The 12,453-nt window shown below is 41.9% G+C and overlaps 1 pseudogene; it reads left to right on the top strand.

Moving 5' to 3' along the window:
• The window catches only part of LOC138789304 (zinc finger CCHC domain-containing protein 14-like), a 63,061-nt pseudogene extending 53,080 nt beyond the window's left edge, over nt 1–9,981 (top strand).
• The last annotated feature ends 2,472 nt before the right edge of the window (nt 9,982–12,453 follow it).

Genomic DNA, 12,453 nt, shown 5'->3' with positions numbered 1-12,453 from the left:
GACTTCAGAGGAGAGAGCCCGTAATTTAGCTGTAAATTAACGCTTTGTTGTCCGGTTTTGGTGCCTTATTTCCCTTCACCCCTCCCCCTCCATAGGAAAACCATTAAGACGGGGGAGAGCTTCAAACTGCTTTTTCATGATAAAAATGCATTTTTCGGCTAATAAACCCAATTACAAAGTTTCTTAAAATCGCCTGTACTATTGATTTCTGAAAGAAAAAAAAATTAAACGACGGTGAGACTTTAACCCCTAAGCGACCCTGGACGTACGTGTACGTCCAGGGCTGCCTCCATGTGTTCAGAGCGGGGCCGCGCTGTGAACCGCTGCGGTCTCGGGTGCTGCTCGTTGTCCGGGACCGCGGCTATTAGTGGGCACGGTCCGATCGCCGTGCCCGCTAATAAAGTAATCGGATGCAGCTGTCAACTTTGATGCAGCCGTTCACTGATGTCTAGTGTGGTGGATAGCTCCGTCCGGGGTCAGCGCCGTAATGGCACTGATCTTGGCTCGGCACTCGATTGCTTCCGGCTGCAGCATAGATCTGTATGAGAGATCAGAGTACTTATAATAGAAGCCCTCCTGGGGGACTTCTAGTATAAGTGTAAAAATAAAAGTGTTGTTATTAATAAAAAGCCCCCTCCCCTAATAAAAGTTTGAATCACCTCCCTTTTCCCATGTTATAAATAAAAATAAATAAACATGTTTGCTATCGCCACGTGCGTAATCGCCCAAACTATTAATTAATCACATTCCTGATCTCGCACGGTAAACTGCGTAAGCGCAAAAAAATCCCAAAGTGCAAAATTGTGCATTTTTGCTCGCATCAAATCCAGAAAAAATGTAATAAAAAGCGATCAAAAAGTCGTATATGCGCAATCAAGGTACCGATAGAAAGAACACATCATGGCGCAATAAATGACACCTCACATAGCCCCATAGACCAAAGGATAAAAGCGCTATAAGCCTGGTAATAGAGCGATTTTAAGGAACATATTTATGTTAACAATGGTTTGAATTTTTTACAGGCCATCAGATACAATGAAAGTTATACATGTAACATATTGTTGTAATCGTAATGACTTGAGGAACATATATAAAACAAAAAAAAACCAAATAAAAGAAATGCGTTTTTGAATTTTTTTTTCTGGCTTCGCAGTGTACTGTATGAAAAAATTCAGCCTGTCATTGCAAAGTGCAATTAGTGGCGCAAAAAAAAGGGGCTCATGTGGGTTTCTAGGTGAAAAAATGCAAGTGCTATGGCCTTTTAAGCACAAGGAGGTAAAAACGAAAACGCAGAAATTGAAATTGGCCCGGTCCTCCAAGGCAGTGCTTCTCAAACTTTTTCTACTGGAGCCTCACCCAACAGACCAAGGTAATGCCTGGGCCTCACCAGACTGACCAAGAGGATGCCTGGGCCTCACTATCTGTGGTGAAAGTCCATTTAAAAGCTGAAAATAATGCTAGGGCTACCTTTTACCCATCTCCCAAGTTCTATATACTAATAAAGTAAGTACAAAATAAATTAATATTGTTGCTAAAATGGAGATTTTTGCAAACAGCTAAAGGACTGTGGCGATCATAGTTATTGTGAAAACTGGCTCTCCAGCTGGGCCTCACCAAGGCCCGCCTCACAGTTTGAGAAGCACTGCTCCAAGGGTTAAATGTGTAGGAAACATTAAGTTAAATATTTTTGTATTTGCATTCATTTAGCAAACTTAGTCTCCTTCTCCTGATAACCCTTATTGTTTTGTAGGTCTTGGAAGGCACTTGGACTGCACAGAGAAAGACAAGTCTGTTTTGCTGGTGAATCACTTTACATCAAGTTCAGTTCGCCCTACAGCTCAGGTTTTACCAGTGCAAAATGATAGTGGTTCCAGCCCTTCAAGCCATCATCCAGTATCACTTCAGATAATAGCCGGGGGCTCCTCTCACATTGCTCCCCTTAACCTCATGAACACTTTGCACAAATCAGATCGGGGTGGCACAGAGATTAAAATCCTTCAGCCGTCTCCACACTCCGTTTTGTCTTCAGAAGATAAGAGTAAAGTTTTATCTGGATCCAGAAGTGGCATGAAAATAGAGAAGAGCTTTGGGAATCTGCTCCTGGATGTTAAAGCTTCATCCAGCCCATTGCAGCCTGGTCAGGTACTTCCCATAATCCCTGACAGCAGCTCCATGCAGCAGACTGTAAACTTTGGTGTCCGGGCTAAAGTTGGAAATACTTTGTCTGGGGAGAGAACGGTAAAACCAGCTCAACAGCCAGCCCTAATGGTGGAAAGCAATGCCCCCACCACCATGCCATCCACTTCAGTCTTCCACGTTACCCGCACACCAGTGAAGCTTCTTGTATCGTCATCGGATTCTTCTGTGGTTGGACAGATAACTTGCACCAGTGTCTCTCCTGCAATAATAAACCCCAGAAGTGTTCTGTATACAGCCAATACCAAAGTTGCCTTTTCTGCTTTGAGTGGCATGCCTGTAGCCCAAATGCCTGGCAACTTCTGTGCAAACAGCATCGCCACTTCCAGCAACCATGCCTCAACGTCATATAGTAATGTGACAAACCTGCCAAGCTGTCCTGTCCCCAGCTCGAGCCCATCAGTTTCCTCCACATCTGATAACAGCCACTACAGTGGCAGTGGCAATGCACCAACCATGAACATTCAAATTTCCAATCAGACTCCCAGCCACCACCATGTTCACCACCACCATCATCAGCAGCAGCAGCCACCACAGGCGGGGTGCACAGTCTGCAGTTCCTGCGGCTGCAGTGGCAGTTGTGGGTCTGGTGGAGTCACTGTCAATTATGGCAACTATTTCCAGCATCAGTTTTCAACTCCCTCAGTGTTTCCTTTCTCTTTTATGCCATTCAGCCCAGTGTGCAATAACGGATACATTAACACCCAGCAATACAACAACAGTGGTTCATTTCCAGTAGTGCACACACCATACAATAACAGCTTGAATCCGGACTCTATGCTAACAGGGCAGCCAGGCTTTTCCTTGCCTCCAATGCAGAACTTTATAACAGGCACAGCAGGTGTGTACCAGCCCCAGGGCATGATGGGAACCATTAATGGCACAACACACAAAAAGACTGGGAACATTTCATGCTATAACTGTGGTGTCAGTGGCCACCGCGCTCAGGACTGTAAGCAGCCGTCAATGGATTTTAATCAGCAAGGTAACGTGTTCTCAGCCACAGATTTATGTTCAGTGAATTTCATTATATTTGTCTAGGATTATATGTGTTCGTATATGTAGGGGGTTTTTCTATTTAAATTTGAATAACATAGCTTGTACATTTAATGCCTTTTAAACAAAACATAACATAAAATCTTCCCTGCAGTGTATTACAAAGCTGAGTGCCCCTGCATGGAAACATCATGAAGCCACTCAATCTTTACCTCACCCTGCTCACAGCCCTTTAGTCTGTGCAATGTACAGGTCACCTGCCTGTAATGTAACTAGTGTTGTGTACATTGCATTGGCTGGAAGGGTACGAAACTTTTAAAATTTCTTCACAGAAATGTGTGTGACTATCCTGTTACTCTAAATGGGGCTTGTGGATCCCATTCAAATAAAATGAACCCATGTGTGAATCTACCTGAAGAGCCCTGCTGTTGTTTAATAAACCAAATACTCCCAGATGACCTCTTTTAAAGTGTTGTCTGAAACCATATTGATTGCCTAGCCTTAGGGTACGAATTTGAACGATAATCGTTCCGTGTAAACGCAGTGAACGATCAAACGAGAAATCGTTCATTTTGATCTTACGTTCTCATGTCTTATGTTCTAAAATCGTCGTTAGCAAAAAAATTCCCAGATCGTTCCGTGTAAACAGTCGTCACGAAAGTCCGGCCCCCTGCTCGCAGCCCGGCCCCCCGCTCGCTGCCCGGCCCCCTGCTCATCCGCCGCCCCCTGCGCCGGCTCGCTCGCCGCCCCCGCCGCGAGCATACCTTACCTGCTCGGCGTAAGTGCTGCCATGCATTCATTGGCTAAAGAGTAGAGGCGGGAATTTCAAACAGCACCTCTTCAGCCAATCAGTGCTCCTCTTCAGCACTGATTGGCTGAAGAGGAGCCGTTTGAAATTCCCGGCTCCACTCTTTAGCCAATCAATGCACGTCAGCACTGATTGGCTAAAGAGGAGCTGTTTGAAATTCCCGGCTCTCCTCTTCAGCCAATCAATGCACTGAAGAGGGGAGCCGGGAATTTCGAGCACCCGCTACGCTGAGCAGATAAAGTATGCTCGCGGGGATGGCGATCGGAGTGGAATGGGTGGCGATCGGGGCAGCGGGGGTGGCGATCGAGCGGCGCAGGGGGCTGCGGATAAGCGGGGGGCCGGGCTGTGGGCGGGCGATCTTAAAACGATCGCAAAACGATTTTTCCGTACGATATATCATACCGTCTAAACACGGATCGTTATAAAAAATAAAATTGTTACTCAGACATCGTTAATCGTACGATCGGGCCAATTATCGTTTCGTGTAAACGCAGCATTAAAGGGCTGATTGGCTGAGCTGCAGTGTCTCGCTTTGACCATGGAAGTGTAGTGCACCGTGACAGTGGCGTCATTGGAGGAGTGAGGACATGTGTTTAGTATTTCCCCCCACCTGTCTGAGCAGAAAGTTAAAAAAAAAAACGACATTCTACCTTGAAAACCCCTTGAAGGTCTCCCAGAGCATAGTGTTCCTCTATTGTTCAGATAGTTAGGAGTGACTTGCAATACTAGGTATTGTCACTACCAGAAGTATGATATTGTGCATGGTAAAGAACAAATGCAGATATGGTGTCTGCTGGCGCCTGTCTAATTCAGTCAGCCAATCAGCAGAGATGCTGGCAGTCAGACTTTCATTGATCTGATATTTATGGCCATCAGTAGTGTAGTCCCAGTAACCCTATATAAAACAGCCATAGATGCAATACCGCTTTGAATAATTTGACATTAGCTATGATTATATTTATGTCTCCAGGGTTGAGAGTGGTGTAGTGATAATTCCTTTTGTATGCACTGGAAAATTCAGTGTTACATAGGGAGGCTGTCCTCTAACCAAGGTTAAGCTTGCACTTCATAGGATTATTAACTGTAATGGAGCCTTTGAAGTGATCATTTGCTTCAATAACCTTCTTAATCATTGATACCTGTCTCTGATAAAGGAATCTTGTACATTAGAGAAGCCCCTTCTCTAGTGAATTGCTAAGTCAGTTGTCTGTGCACATGTGACAGTTTATTTTCTATAGTCTTGTTAGTAATGTTTATTTTTTTTATTTATCCAGGAACTTTCCGTCTTAAGTTTGCTCCACCATCAGACGGCCTAGACTCTGCCGATTAACCATCTGGACCTTGGTCTCCTCACCCTGCGTCGCCCATCTAAAGGTGCTTTAGTTTTACCCAGGCTGAAGTGAAACACGTTCAGGGCCTATGTTTCTGTATTGCCAAATTTTGCTTCAAGAATATCATTACTCTTAATGGCGACCATGATGACCTTGGCCTGTGTGAACCTCACATTTTATAGGACATTTAATTGAGAAACAGTTTCATTGGTGAAGAACTTGTTTTGTTTTTTTAAATATGTTCTTTGTTTTTATTCAAACGCTATCTAAAACATTTAGGGCAGCTACAATAAACATTAAGGTAAGGTCTAAGAGGTAACAGTGCCGAGACTTGTGTCTTTTCACCTGCGTTACATGACATGAGCGCTCGCCAGGAAGTAATCACTGGGATTCTTCTAGATTGCACTAGGGTAGGACTATCCAATTTATCTGTTTGTAAATTTTACTGGGATAAAAGAAATGTTGGACGGCCTATTAAAAGACTAAATTCTTTGTCCTCTTCCTCTGGCAGTAAACCCCATTATACTTTATCTATGAGGAATTTTGCACTTTAATTTTTTAAAATATTTTATTGGATCTGTGTTACAAATAAGGATGCCTCTGAGAGTGCGCCATCCTCAAAAAGAAGAAAAACATATGAGTGATAACCTAAAAGAAGACTTCCTGCTTGCTATTGAGTTACTGCAAGCACCAGGGCCTGGGACCCTAAACCTGACAGTATTATCTGTGCCGAGGACTCGTATCCAAGGGCTATAGCTTCTCTAAAGTGTAAACACTACGTCTAAACCATCATTAGATTCATGTGATGTTCTCTGGTCTTGAAAGCTGAGGCTGCTGGCTTAGAAGTGTTGCTCCTTTCCAGACAGGTGTTGATCAAACTATAGATTTTATTTAATTATTTTTTAAACCTATCTTGCAGACATTCACTGCAAGACAGTTCTGTGTTGATAACCGTAAAGTATTAACAGCCGACAGGAGGAACGTCATTCAGCACTAAATACTTGACCGCTGCAGTGACACCAGAAACAGGCTCTGAGTGCCTGAAAAACCAAAGATTCAAGTGATGTGTAGAGGAGACTCACAATGCTTTTCATGATTGTTTCCTACTTGGAATCTCAAATGATTGTGACGTACTAGACTCCGAGAGTCCTAAAGCCCCACTACAAGAGTCTTTCTACATTGTCACAAGGTTCTTTTCTACTGTGGGTTTATGCAGTGACAACACTACAGAAAAGTCTGAATGTTCATCACCCTATCCCTAATGCCTGTAGTGAGGATCAAATTGTACTTTAATTGTGTTTTGAACGTCTCTTGAGATTCAGGTACACGGCTGTGTTATACATCTGTGCTGTATGGGTCCATAGTGCAGTACCAATCTTTTAGCTTGCATATGGCATTGTGCCATAGATATTGTTTATAGCAGAGCACACAGCACCATATGGCAGCACACAAAGTACCTACAGTTCTGAGCTGAGCTGTGATTGGTTGGTATGGGCAGTGTACACCTGTGTCTATTGTACAGTCTGATAAATCTGGGCCTTTGTGTGCCACCGTCTAGGCTCTGTCCTCATGTCACTGCTGTGTTCAAAAAAACCTTATGCACTAAAGTGACTGCACCAAGTGAATCCAAGACTAACATGTATCTTTGGTCTTAAATGTTGGCCAAGATTTATCAAGCTCCTTGAAGCCCACACTGTCTGGTTTTCTCAGCAAACAGTCACAGCTCACGTTTTATTTTACCAGACCTTGTTCAGATATGATACCTGAGCTATGGGGAAAGTCAGACAGTGTGCGCATCAGGCAGCTTGACAAATCTGGACCATTGTTTTATCATCTAAATATAATGTTGAGTAAACTTACAAAGACTTAACCCTCTTTGTGTTAGCTGATATTGTATTGTATTGTATTGTATTCACATTCAGGCATTTACTGGCATCACACATGAATGTCTGAACAGTGCATGCAGGACTGCGGTGCATTGTTTTTTCTTCTTTGTTCTTCATCAGACATGCCTGAACTACCACAATGCAACACCACAGGGAATTGTAGATTATGATCTAGATATACATGGTATAATAATATTTAGAGGTCATGCTGCATATTAAAGCAGGTCGTAGAATGTCATCTGTTCATGTTGATCGTGACGTAAAATTGTAAATCTGCTGTTATGACAGAACAAGGCATTATGGGTTAATATGTAGTAATGAGTCCAGGCCCTCAGCATAGAGCAATATACAACTGTTAAACGTTCCTTTATACTGTAATAAGCAAGAAAAGAACTTGCATCAAAGGATATTACATCAAAATGAATGGTTATATCTACAGCCTGACTTCTAAAAAGACACTAAGCCTTAGTATATTGTAATCCATGGCACGCACATTACCGGACAGTGTATAAAGAGTCTCTGGTTTTAGATGTATATTTTTTAATTTTTTTTAGTTTTTTTAATATTATAGAAGATCTGCATTGGCCTTTTTACATGGTCTACTCGTGTGCTAAAAGCCAAACTTATGTTTTTTTAAGAAAAAAGTTGTCTAAACTTGAATTGTATTTAATGACATAGGAATAATAATGTAAATATGTCTATTTTTAAAAAGAAAGTGATGCCTTTTACTTCCATTTGATGTTTCAATGGCCAGCGCACAAAAATATACAAAAAATGGAAAAAGATGAAAATTTCTCAGTCATGTGCTGTGTTTCATACTGTCCCTGATGGGAATGTGTGGCGTCCAATGCCTTTATCTCGTGCGTTACTGCTCTACAAGATTAGGAGGACATCCATCTCTTCTGTTACATTTCTAAGGCATTTAGTTTTATCTTGATCATATTTGCACCTTAGGATTTACCCTGTTGGTGGAAGCAAATGTCACAGTCATTCAGACGTTACTTCTGCTGACACTTGGCTACATTATTGGCCCGTGTGTGTGGAAGAAAGTGAAAGCACTTGTGTCAGTATTTGGAATACATTCTGCTTTGCTTTAGCACTTTTTTTTCAACCCTGATCATGAAACTGGAGCTCCAGTTGTACAGGTATATTTGTAATAGGAAGAAAATAATTACAAAGAAGCTGAATGTAAATGGCTTTCTTATGCACATGGTTATATTATCAGGGTTGTCTCACCAAGGGGAACCCTATCAATATTGGAGCTGCCATAGTGATCAGCTGATTTCTTCAGGTATGACTCCTGACACTCAGTAAGCTGCAGCCAGTAAGAGGATTTCATGAAAGGCCATCCATGTAAATCATGGTCAAACGGAGAACCACTCTCTGTGAATACCATAAACCCTAGGGCATGTAAACAGGGATGCTTGTTATACAGATCCATAATATGGTGTTCATTGATTGTGCCTCCAATGCATAGCAAGGATTTTTCTCACAAATTTATATGGAATTCTTAAAGGTAAAAATCATGGCATGTTTCCCCAGATGCCATATTATGGTAGTATGGGATGCATTGCATCTAGAGAGGAAGTGGAGTACAGTGCAGCAGAAGTAGCCTTACAGAAAAGCACCTTGTGATTCCTGCCCTTTAATATCAAACTCTATGTACTTCTGTATCGGGTGCAGACAAAGCTGTGTGCAGGACTCCTGTGGTCTGTCCGTCATGCTCAGAAGTAGAGATAAGCCAGGTGCTTATGTAATTGAAGCAAAGGGCTTTGTTTGATCAGCGCTCCACTCATCAAGTTGGCTGGCTGTCGGCGCTGCTCTGTTCCCTGCTGCTCCACCACGGGTGACGGTGAAAAGCTGGATCCAATCTTGGGAAACTGGGAGAACTTTCCCAGAAATGGATCCAGCTTTTCCCGGCATCTTGGGAGGAGTGGAAGGGAGAGGAGCAGTGCTGGCATCCAGCCAACTTGATGAGCGGATTGCTGATCAAACATCGCCCTTTGCTTCATTTAGATGAGTGATTAGCTCATCTCTACTCAGGAGTCCTGATTTATCAAAATGTGTAAAATAGAAACCAGTGTAAACTGTTCATAGCCATTACCAAACACATCTCGGCCTTTTATTCTACCAGAGCGGTGATTGGTTGCTGTTGGCAATTCATACCAGTTTCTCTTTTACATGCTTTATGATTCTTGCCCAATGTTGCCATATAAACAGGCAACCTACCTGTCACAGTGAGCTGGAGTAGAGGGTTTAGGGGCATTAGTATTTGCTTCTTTCTTTACTATACTAAGGTGTTTGTTCATGTGGGGGAAAAAAAAGACTTGTTATTGAATAAAGACCAACTCTATACAGTGATTAACATCCCCTCATGTTCACAGTGTGTACCCTTTTTATTTCCTATGAATGAATAAGCACAGGTACAGTGGGCATGGAGCATTAAAAAAAAAAAAAAAAATTAAAAAACCTAGCCGCTTTCTTAAACAAAATTTTGTTTTGAGCCATTCTAGCTAAAATGGAGTGATTTCCTGCAGTATTACAAGGCATGCATGTTCCACCTGTACATATTTCATGCTCTCAAATTAACTGTACCTTGTTGTGTGTTTGGTTATTGTATTTTTTTATGTTTATTATACTTTGTTAAGAATTATAACTGTACATTTTTAGATTGACGTTTTTATCTAAGTACTGAAGATAAAATATGGTTTATACAGAAATGCACAAAAAGTGAATAAAATAAAAATGTTTCCTTTTTTTTTTACAGGAAGTCTTTGTTTACTTTTTTTTATTGTGTTCTGACAAGTGGGCTACCAAGTGGTTTACATAACCACCGAGCAATGAAGAGAAGAAAAATACAGCTTTTAAAAGGGTTTAATAACATACCTTGTTAGTCTAACATCTCTCGAACATAGAGGTACCCAACATGTCCTGCATTACAAGAGTTACAGACTATACAAAAATCTTTTCCTTGGAGCCATTACCACCAAAACTGAAAAATGTAGGAGTCTCATGAAGTTTGTTGCAATAATTATAGGATGTTATAATAAAAAAAACTATACTGCGTGCAGTGGCCAGTATCTTCCTCCTCTTTGCTGGACAGTCAACTGTCACCTGTTTTAATTCTGCCCAAACCTATGGGCAATGTGAAGCAGGTACAGATGGCAGAATGCGGGTTACTCTGAATCACAATTATAAAAAGCCAGAAACTGGAAAATGATAAACCCTTTGCTAAATCTCCCTAGTAATGTTTATAATTAAAGTCAAGCAGAAAGAAATTATATTGCAGAAAGAAATTCTATTTCAGTAATACAAGATCGGGGGGGGGGGGGGGGGGGGGGAGGAGATTAAAGCGCAAGAGGACATTTTAGAGTGTTTTGTAAGATACTATAAAAAATTATATACTACAGAAAACCAGTGTTCCACAGAGGAAGTACAATCTTTTCTGGACACTATTAACCTCCCGATTGTAACAGAGGTTGTGAATGTTACTACTAGGGTACAAGAATGTAGTGCCGGTCATGAAAGAATTGGGTGAAAAAGTAGAAACCTCGATAAAACTGGTGAGATCCAAAGTGGACAGAATAATGTTGATAAAAATAATTATACTCCCAAAAATACTTTATCTCTTCAATACCTCCCTGGTATGGGTGGATGAGCAAACCGAACCGTAACAAACCAGTTTTGTTACGAACTTTGCAAAAAGTTTGTAACGAATCTGGTTAAAATAACAATAACAAATAAAATCACAGAATAGACCAGGATAGAAGGGATTATTACTCCTATAATCCCTCATATCCTGGTTTTCTTAGACATACCTGGGTGCTGCCTAATCAAAAATGTAATGTGACAGCTGTCTGTGAGTATCAACCAAGACACATGAAAGCAACTTCAGTGTTCAAGCTGATCTACTTTATTAAGTCAAAATCTCAGTTCATATTTTTACAATAAAGGTTCAAAAAAATAGGAGAACCTCCTTTAGCCACAAAAATCAAAAAAGTGCAAAAAAAATCCCATCACTGCACAGTTGTGTAGAAAAATGTTGGCAACTCATTGGGATTCTTAGTGTCCAAGACCGTGCACCCCAGTGCTGATGTCTGGTCCTTTAATTATAGGCAAGGGCAGTACATGTCTGTTACTGCCCATTGGGTCAACATTCCCCCAGAAGACCATCAGAAAGCTAGCCCATTCTTGCCACTGTCACCTCCAGACAGACAGCAGACAGTCAATATGACAGCACTCTGTGCACCCATAACACCAGTGCTTTAGGGGGCCAGTTCTGCACAAGTTCTGCCTCCACCAACTTGCAACCATCCACTGCTTTGACTGCAGTCCAACCTGCCCCGGTGTCTTACCAACGATGTCAGGCCCGGAGCTCTCAGGCTGTCCTCTATTTTGTGAGCCTGGGTGAAGGGAGTCACAGTGGGCAGGAGCTCCTCCGGACTATTAGGTAGGAGATATATGAATGGCTGACCCAAGGCCAACTAACGGTGGGAAGTGTTGTAGCCCACAAAGGGAGGAACCTTTTCTCTGCAGTGCAGCAGGGAGGGCTGCGTCATACACCTTGTATGGCACATGTGATAAATCTCAGGTTTCTGCGAACATGTCCTGACAATTGTTGATCTCTTTTGAGGACGCAACACTGTTAGCAGGCATGACTATGGGATCAACGACATCATCCCACTCATCCGTGTTCTGGAAAGTGGATCGAACCGAACTTTTCAAAAGTTCACTCATCCCTAATATATATCCAGTGTACAGCATATGACATATACCCTGTGTACAGCATATAATATATACACTGTGTGTAGCATATGATATATACCCTGTGTACAGCATATATCTATACCCAGTGTCGGACTGGGGTACCTGGGGCCCACCAGAGGAAATGTTCCTTGGGGCCCACCAATATAGAACCAGTGAGACACGACATGCTGACCCGTTCCTCTCCTGGATTCATCTGTATCTTTTTTTTTTTTTAAAGGTTTTATTTATGCAATTTTTTAAAAACCAACAGACAACCAGACTGTACAGGCATCAAGTACAACCAGACAGACAACCAGGAAGCAGATTCCATCATGAGGCTGGGTTCACACACAGTATATTTCAATCAGTATTTGGTCACTATTTTGCAACCTCAACCAGGAGTGGATTGAAAACACTAGGCTATGTTCACACAATGTTCAAATTGAGTGGATGGCCGTGATATAACGGTAAATAACTGCCATTATTTCAA

Source organism: Dendropsophus ebraccatus, chromosome 4, assembly GCF_027789765.1.
Source record: "Dendropsophus ebraccatus isolate aDenEbr1 chromosome 4, aDenEbr1.pat, whole genome shotgun sequence".
NCBI classification, from domain to species: Eukaryota; Metazoa; Chordata; class Amphibia; order Anura; family Hylidae; genus Dendropsophus; species Dendropsophus ebraccatus.
Note: the sequence above shows the minus strand (reverse complement) of the source record. Positions and strands in the feature narration are given on the sequence as shown.